The sequence below is a fragment of the Neovison vison genome, chromosome 6 (assembly GCF_020171115.1).
Source record: "Neovison vison isolate M4711 chromosome 6, ASM_NN_V1, whole genome shotgun sequence".
Lineage (NCBI taxonomy): Eukaryota > Metazoa > Chordata > Mammalia > Carnivora > Mustelidae > Neogale > Neogale vison.
Genome location: NC_058096.1, coordinates 117,586,030 through 117,594,300, shown reverse-complemented (window position 1 = coordinate 117,594,300; position 8,271 = coordinate 117,586,030).

Genomic DNA, 8,271 nt, shown 5'->3' with positions numbered 1-8,271 from the left:
CTCTCTCTGGCGCCCCCTGCTGGAACCTCGGCCGCCCTCAGTGACCGAGTCTAGCCGCTGACACTCACTCGGGGTCCCCGGTGTTCCTCTGTCCCTGAATGTCAGGTGCCTGTTGTCTGGGGGTCTGATTACCCCAGTTCACAGGCTGTTCTAGAGTGCTCTCCCCTCAACCATCCGCCCCTCTCCTTGTTCTAGAAGGATCCTTAATATCATGTGCAACTGAAGAGGGAGAAGCTCAGATTTGGAAGGAAGAAGTCGATTCCCAGAGTTTGAACTGCAAGCTGAAAGACCAGCACATTCATTCACCAGCCTCTCCGCAAGTACATATCGCACAGTGTCTGGTGATAAAGGGATGAGCCCGGGTAGATGGTTTCTGGGGAGGGGCTGGCAGGGTGGCGGGTGGGGGGGGCTGTCTCTCCTTGGGCCTACGCTAGGGAAGTGACTTCACCCTACGGTCACACATTTAGTAAGTGACAGAGCTGGAACTAGAACCCGCAGCCCTGGCAGCTTGGCTCATCCCATCATGTTTGAAAGATGGGAAGAAGACCAAAAAAAAGGGGGGGGGGAGGAAGAAGCAGAAAAGGACAGAGAGGGCCATGAAAGGAGAAAGAGAATGAAGATGAGGGAGGAAAAGCTGAGTTGTCTATTTTTCTAGGCCTCGGGGGCTCAAAGTGCGCCCTAGACCCCACAGCATGGGCACACCCCCCCCCTCCAGGAACGTGTTAGATATGCACATTCTCAGGCCCACCTCTGATGTGCTAAATCAAAGCTCTGGGGGTAGGGCCAGCAAAATATGCTTCTGCTTCTCCTGCACAGCACAGTCTGAGAAACACTGTTCTAGGTAGACCGGAAGTGGGGAGTGGACTGTCGAAATTCTGACTCACTTCTCTGCTTCCATTTGTGTCCTTATGTTTTGTCATTGCCCTCTTGTAAGTACCCGGGAATGAGAGCCTCCCTGTCTTGGATAAAGGACACATGTAGTAAAAACACTGAGTGTGAGAGAAATATCCGGGTGTCTGAGTCCTGGAGCCTAGTCTGCTCCGTGGGGAAGGGAGCTGCTGCTTCTCACACCCTGAGATGATCCGTGGCAGTTCCATGGGCTTGACTTCAGGAGACCTGACCAATGTTCTTCCGTGATCACTGGCTCACCAGTGATCACCTGCCTTCGGCGGGTTCGTTCTCCTCTCTCTGGGTTTCAGTTTCTCCATATGGAAAAGGTAGGTCATGGTGGCTCTGGTGTGCCATTCTTCCTCCCCCAAAAGATGTCTTCTCTGGACAGTCGGATGGGGACATGTACGGGAAGCTGTTTTTCCATTCTGAGCTGGATCCATCAGGAGGCCCCTCTGTCTGATTCACACAAACAGACTAGTAGGTGGCCCTGGCAGAGGGGCTATGGCCTGTCCTGAGAGGATGAAATAAATAGAAGCATCCTTAGTAAGTCTCACCCTCCTGACCATGAGGATGACAAGGCTCATTTTGTTATAGTCCAGGAGCAACCAGAAGGTACTGGCAAATACCTTTGTGTTCATGAAGATATTTCTCTAGCAAAACTCCAGGTGATACTGATAAGGTGTCAGACAGCTACAACCTAAGAGGTTGGGTGAGCAATCTCGCAGTCAGGTCCTTTCCCTATCTCTGGAGAGTCATTCCCCAACTGTGACTCACCAGTGAACTTGCTGTATCTGGGTTCTAGAGGCTTCTATGTCTGACTCATTTGCTTGGTCGTAGCATGGACATAGCTTTGGCCATGGAAATTACACACATAGATATCTATATGTAATGGGGAACTCTTGATTTGGCTTGAGCCTGGATCCTGCTATTTCTGAGGTAAGGACATCCGTGGGTGTATCAGAGGAATGGGGTGGGATGCAGTGGGAGAATAATGAACCAGTGATTTGACCTAGAAACAGCTGTTTAGAGGAGCAGAAGCACTGAGCATAGTTTGGGACCTATTCTGGGCTCATACTGAGGACTGAGAAGAGGAAGAGTACCTTTGAGCTTCCTTCTAGAAACAAGAACTAGTTTCACTAAGACTTCTATAACATGTTGGGACCTAGACAACTCTGTTTTGGGACTACCTTTCTCTCCCTGACTCTACTCCATAACATGAAATACAAAGTACTCTACTACATTCTGCCAAAGACACAGATCTGGGTCTGGATTCAGGGTGCCCCCACCCCCACTTGGAGCTTGCTTGCCAGGGAACTGAGATACAGTAGCAGAGGCTACGGGATGGAACACAGTAAAGATAGTCTCTGGGGACTCAGAAAGAAGGGGCCTTTGATGACAGGAGGTAGAGAACCTGTGTTGACAGTTGTGGACTAAAGAACCAGTGGGGGGGTGGGAGGTTGGGGTACCAGGTGGTGGGTATTATAGAGGGCACAGCTTGCATGGAGCACTGGGTGTGGTGAAAAAATAATGAATACTGTTTTTCTGAAAATAAATAAATTGGGAAAAAACAAAAACAAAAACAAAAACAAAAAGAACCAGCAAAATATGGATGCGCAGTTCTTTTACCCAGAATCTTAGGAAAATTCATATTTTTTCATCTCAATAAACCATGGTTTATATTTTTCTATTTCTATGAGCTGTGATGTCTTTGACTAATTAAGAATAAGCCCAGACTATTTTTATTTGGAGAACCCTTGAATGGACTGGTATGCTCAGAGAATATTAGCAGTGGTGAACATTTCAGCAGAAAATGTGTTATCAGATGGTATTATGTTCTTACTCCTGACATTGTCCACTGTGTACTTGCTGACTGGCTAATACATCTGAATTTGTTTCTTGAGATCAATGGTAGATATGTTGAGCAAGTTTTGTGAATACGAGCTTTTGCCTCTTAAAAATGTGTTTTCCCCAGGAAGCTTCACTTAGGGGAGCCTTGGTCACTTGGGCTACCTGAGGGTGTGTATAAGCTTTTCATATGCAGATTCTGTGCTTTCTTCTCTTTACTAAACACAGGGTCTTGAGTATAGAGGATGATTTCTATTAAGTTTTAGGATGTTACGAATTACTGTTTATGTGTTTCATGCTGCTAAGGGGGAAGGACTGAGAAGAGCCACAGAATCTGGGGAGTAGGAGGTCCACAGACAGCTTTGTCCAAGCAGGTTCAGTGGGATGGCAAGGGCTGAGGCTTGGCCAGGAGGCTGAGCTTCACGAGAGCAGGGTAGTGGCTTGTCTGCCATCATTCCCAATGTCTAGCTTCATGTCTAAAATACAGTAGGCATTCAACAAACTATTATTATTATAAATCAATGGAAAGTGGACAGAGTATCTCTTTAAAGATATTTGGCTTAAGAAAGGCAGAGGAGAGAGATTGCTTCAAGGGGATTAGGAGTCAATGGAAAGTTTTTATAGGATAGGAGAGTTTTTTTTTTTTTTAAGATTTTATTTATTTGACAGAGAGAGGTCACAAGTAGGCAGAGAGGGAAGCAGGCTCCCCACTGAGCAGAGAGCCTGATACAGGGCTAGATCCCAGGACCCTGAGATCAGGACCTGAGCTGAAGGCAGAGGTTTAACCCACTGAGCCACTGAGGTGCCCCAGGATAGGAAAGATTTGATCATATAATCAGAGCACAAGTAACCCATGCAGGAAGGAGACTAAAGATACAGGAAAAGGTGCGGGGGCGGGGTCCGTAATTGAAGAGGATGTAAGAAATAAGATCAGGACAAGTGGAGAGGGTAATCTTAAAGGAAAAGGGACGATGCTTTCTCCTTGGAAATGGGAAAGAAGAGGGGTGGAAAAAGCTCTGAGTTAAACCTGCATTCAAATATAAGCCCAGGATCCCAGAGCTTGGCTTATTATTTTAATATCAAACAAATAAGTATTTTTTTCTCCTGAAAACTTTCCTTGCAACCCACAGTTTAAAATGTAAAGGAGGATTAGCAGGTTCCGAGGTCAGCCCTGGAGATAGAGTTTTTAAGCCATTAATAAATCTCCATCTGTTTCACTTAATATAAGATTTAATGAGTAGAAACCAGTATAAAAGAAGCTAAAGAATAAAGAAATAAAATCAAGAATACTATATTTGGCTCTGTCACTAAGACTTACAGAGGAGTTATTGCTACCCCAGCTACTTCCAAGGAGGGTTTCAGACGACTTATCATGAAAACATATTCACAAGATAAAATTGACACAAAGAGAAAAATCACAAGGCATGTTAGGAAGGAAGACTACTCTACCAGGGACCAGAAAGGACTATAATTAAATAAAAAAACGTTGGCTGATTTAGAGATCTGTAGTCAGACTGTTTTACCCACTCCCATCCACTCTTCCCTCCCAACTCTGACCGATTTGCAAATGAAGTGGCCACTAACACACGGTGATCTTTTCAGGTCATGAAAAGTCAAGGCAGTGAAGACTGTCTTGCTGCACGAGAGGCCCGCAAGCTGTGCACTCTGGTCTCCTGCCATGGGTACCGAACTGGGGCAGATGAACACAAGGAGAAGGCCACCCAGTCTGAGACAGACCAAACACCTAAAGAGGTAGAAGCAGCACAGGGAGAACATCCTCGGTGTTCGGTGGACCCCCAGTATACACACACTGCAGGTGTTCAGGTTCCAGGGCTGTAACAGGGAGTCTTCTGCAGGAGGAGGGATTTAGGCTGGGCCTTGAAGAAAGGCAGGGCTTTGCATGAGCAACAGCCAAAGGCAAGAACTGCTGAGATACCACGGGAGAGGTAGGTGGCGGGACATGACCGATGGACCTCATACTATGTTCCAAAACTGTATTAGACAGGTAGTTTATTGGTTTGGATTTGGGACCTGTGAAGGTCACTGAGGAAAAACACAATCCAAGCTGCATTTTAGAAGTCATCTGGTGATGGCTGGGTCAGGAAGGGAGCAAATTAAGAGGCTGAGAGATGAATTAGAGGCCACCTCAGGAATCAGCAGGTTGTAGGTGGGTTTGGGATTAGAGTGATGACAGTGAAAATAATAGCAAGAAGGGGCGCCTGGGTGGCTCAGTGGGTTGAGGCCTTTGGCTTAGGCTCGGGTCATGGTCCCGGGGTCCTGGGATCAAGCCCCACCTCGGGCTCTCCACTCGGTGGGGAACCTGCTCCCCTCTCCCCCCCGCCTACTTGTGATCTCTCCCTCTCTGTGAAATAAATAAAAAAATCTTTAAAAAATAATAATAAAAAAAGAAATAGCAAGAAAAATATGACATTAAGGAACAATCAACAATATTTGGGGAAGAGAAATGTCAAAAAGCATTAAGGTTAAAATGTGGGTGATGGAGAGAATATTCTATTAAGCACAACCATTATTAGCTACTGGTAGAAAAATAGTTAAAAGGTTAGTAAAGTTTTTTCCTAGTAAGAGTAAGTAAGGAACATCAGATAAACGAGATCCGAAGCAAGCACTGAACTTTCAGAGAGAAAGAAAGGGATTATTAAGACATCTTTTCTAGTCTTAAATACCACTAGGGAAGTAGATATTTTTGATCAAATGACTGTCACAAGATTTAGAAACCTTTTCATAGAGATTCCTAGTGTGAAACATATGGGACGTAAGTCTTGTCTTTAGCCCTCCCATCTGTGAGGTGAATGAACCTGATTTTAGACATCCTAAAGAAAGATTAGATCATTTGTTCTAATCTTTTCTTCCACCAGCGAATTCACCATGTCTTGTTTCACATGCTAATTATTTTGTGCACAGACTTCTATACAGTTTTTAAAAAATCATTTTACTGTAGGTAAAAACTGTCCAAATGATATTGGTCATTAACAGTTGATTTGCAGAAACAGGGATGAATACATGCTCAATTTGAATGGCTTATTCCTATTTTGGGTAACACCAGTAGTTCCTAAGGTTTAGTTTGGCACCAATTAAGAGGAATGACCTAATGTTGTTATTGTTGTTTTTGAAAATACACAAGAAAGATCAAGTCATATTATGATATGGATGGCAAATACAGACAAGGCCAGTTGTGCTATCTGCATGCCATCAGTGAAGGGGATGGGCAGCTCTGGGTCAAGGATTCCTTAAATATGCTGCATTGGAGGGGTGCCTGGGTGGCTCAGTGGGTTGAGCCTCTGCCTTCGGCTCAGGTCATGATCCCAGGGTCTTGGAACTGAACCCCACATCGGGCTCTCTGGTTGGCAGGGAGCCTGCCCCCCCTTTCTGCCTGCCTCTCTGCCTACTTGTGATCTCTGTCACATAAATAATAAAATATTTTAAAAAATATGCTGCATTGGAATTAGATTTCTGTTAATCAGAGAATATTAGTAATTTTTAAGATACAGAGAATTTACCAGCTAAAAGAAATTGGTAGTCATTAATTTAAAACACAAGCTACAATTCTTTGGTGTTCAACAAACTAGATTTTCTTGAAAGATTAGGGCTGTCTCAGGACTGCTTCCTAAATTGTAAGGCTATTAATCTCACCTTAACAAATGTTTCCATTGGTTTCTCAGACTATTTTCATCTCATCTACTACTATCCTAGGTAGACTACATTTATTTCCCTTTGGACACTAGCAATGAGAACCTGGCATGGGTCACTGGCACATCCAGCTTTTGGACCATCTGAGTATTATTCCTGGGAATTTGAAAATCTAAAAATTTGAAATTACTTACTCTCGTACTGTCCTACTTTAAATATAATTTTGTTCTATAAACAGGCTCTTGGGATATATTATCCTGCATTTAAGGTTTTAGGATAATAAGTTCCTGTACAACTGCCCAAATGTGTGGATGCTCACAGTAGTGAGAGAGAGGTAGAGATGGGAGGGCCTGGCACAGCTGTCAGGTCAGAAACCCATTTCTGGTTCTGATTCTTCCTCCTGCAGACCTAAAGCTGCAAAAAAAGCACAAAAGTATAGTGGGAAAGACTGAAAACAACCCAAAAGTCCTTCAGTGAAGAGATAGATAAATGAATGATACATCCATAAAATGGGCTACTACTTAGCAATGAAAATAACAAACTTCATTTCTGCAGCAACATGGATGAACCTCAAATGCATTTGCTAGGTCCAAGAAGCCACACCCAAAATGCTTTATAGGATATGGCTCCATTTAGGGGATATCCTGGGAAAGGCAAAACTATAGGCACTAAGAAAATATCAGTGGTTATCACAGGTTGGGGGCAGAAGGTATGGACTAGAAGTTTTGGGGGTGACTACATGCTATATATACAAGGGTCAAAACTCTCAGAACTGGACACCATAGAGAATTTTACTGTACGTAAGTTAAAAAGATACAAAATTAGGGAAATGCCTGTATTGCTCAGTTGGTTAAAACATCTGACTCTTGATTACAGCTCAGGTCACAATCTCAGGGTTGTGAGATCGAGCCCTGCCTGGGGCTCCACATTTGTCAGGGAGCCTGCTTTTCTCCCTCACCCTGCTCTCTCTCACTAAAATAAGTCAGTCTTTTTAAAAAGCAAGGGGCGGGGCACCTGGGTGGCTCAGTTGGTTAAGCAGCTGCCTTTGGCTCAGGTCAATTCTAGGGTCCTGGGATGGAGTCCCACATCAGGCTCCTTGCTCAGCAGAGAGCCTCTTCTCCCTCTCCCTCTGCCTGCTGCTCTGCCTAATTGTGCATTTTCTCTCTAGTTGTCAAATAAATAAAATCTTAAAAAGAAAAGGTGGGAGGGGCGCCTGGGTGGCTCAGTCCTTAAGCATCTACTTTTGGCTCAGGTGACGATTCCAGGGTCCTAGGATCAAGCCTTACATCGGGCTCCCTGCTCAGCGGGGAGTCTGCTTCTCCCTCTGCCTGTCTCTGTCTCTCATGACTAAATAAATAAAATCTTAAAAAAAAAAAAAAGGATAGTGGCTTTCCTTGGAGTAGGAATAATAAGTGGGAGGGAGATGTGGCAGAGTACCTAGGGTGCTGGTCATGTTCTGTTTGAGCTTCATTCTGATTGTTATGTGGGTATTGGTTTGTAAATATTCATTGAGGTATATGTACACTTGTGACATTTATACATTTTATATATGTATACTTCAATAACAAGTAAACAACAACAAAAAAAGGGTAGTGGGAGAGAATTCCAGCCTTCACTGTCTTCTCTCCTTCCTCTCATCTTCCCCCATCTCTATACTCTACTATACTAATAGAAACCGCTAGAAAAAATTGTAGTGTGAAACTCTCCCTGGTCAGGTTTGGTGCCTGTTCCTGAGTTTCAAATGACATCAGTTTACCTGACCACAAATGCTGTTCACACTGCTGTTCGGCAGACCAGGATTTGTTTTGCCAACTCTCAGGTAACCATATGAAGAAAGAGCTGGTAGCAGTCACTGAGAAAGTAATCATGGATAAGTAGTGACTATTC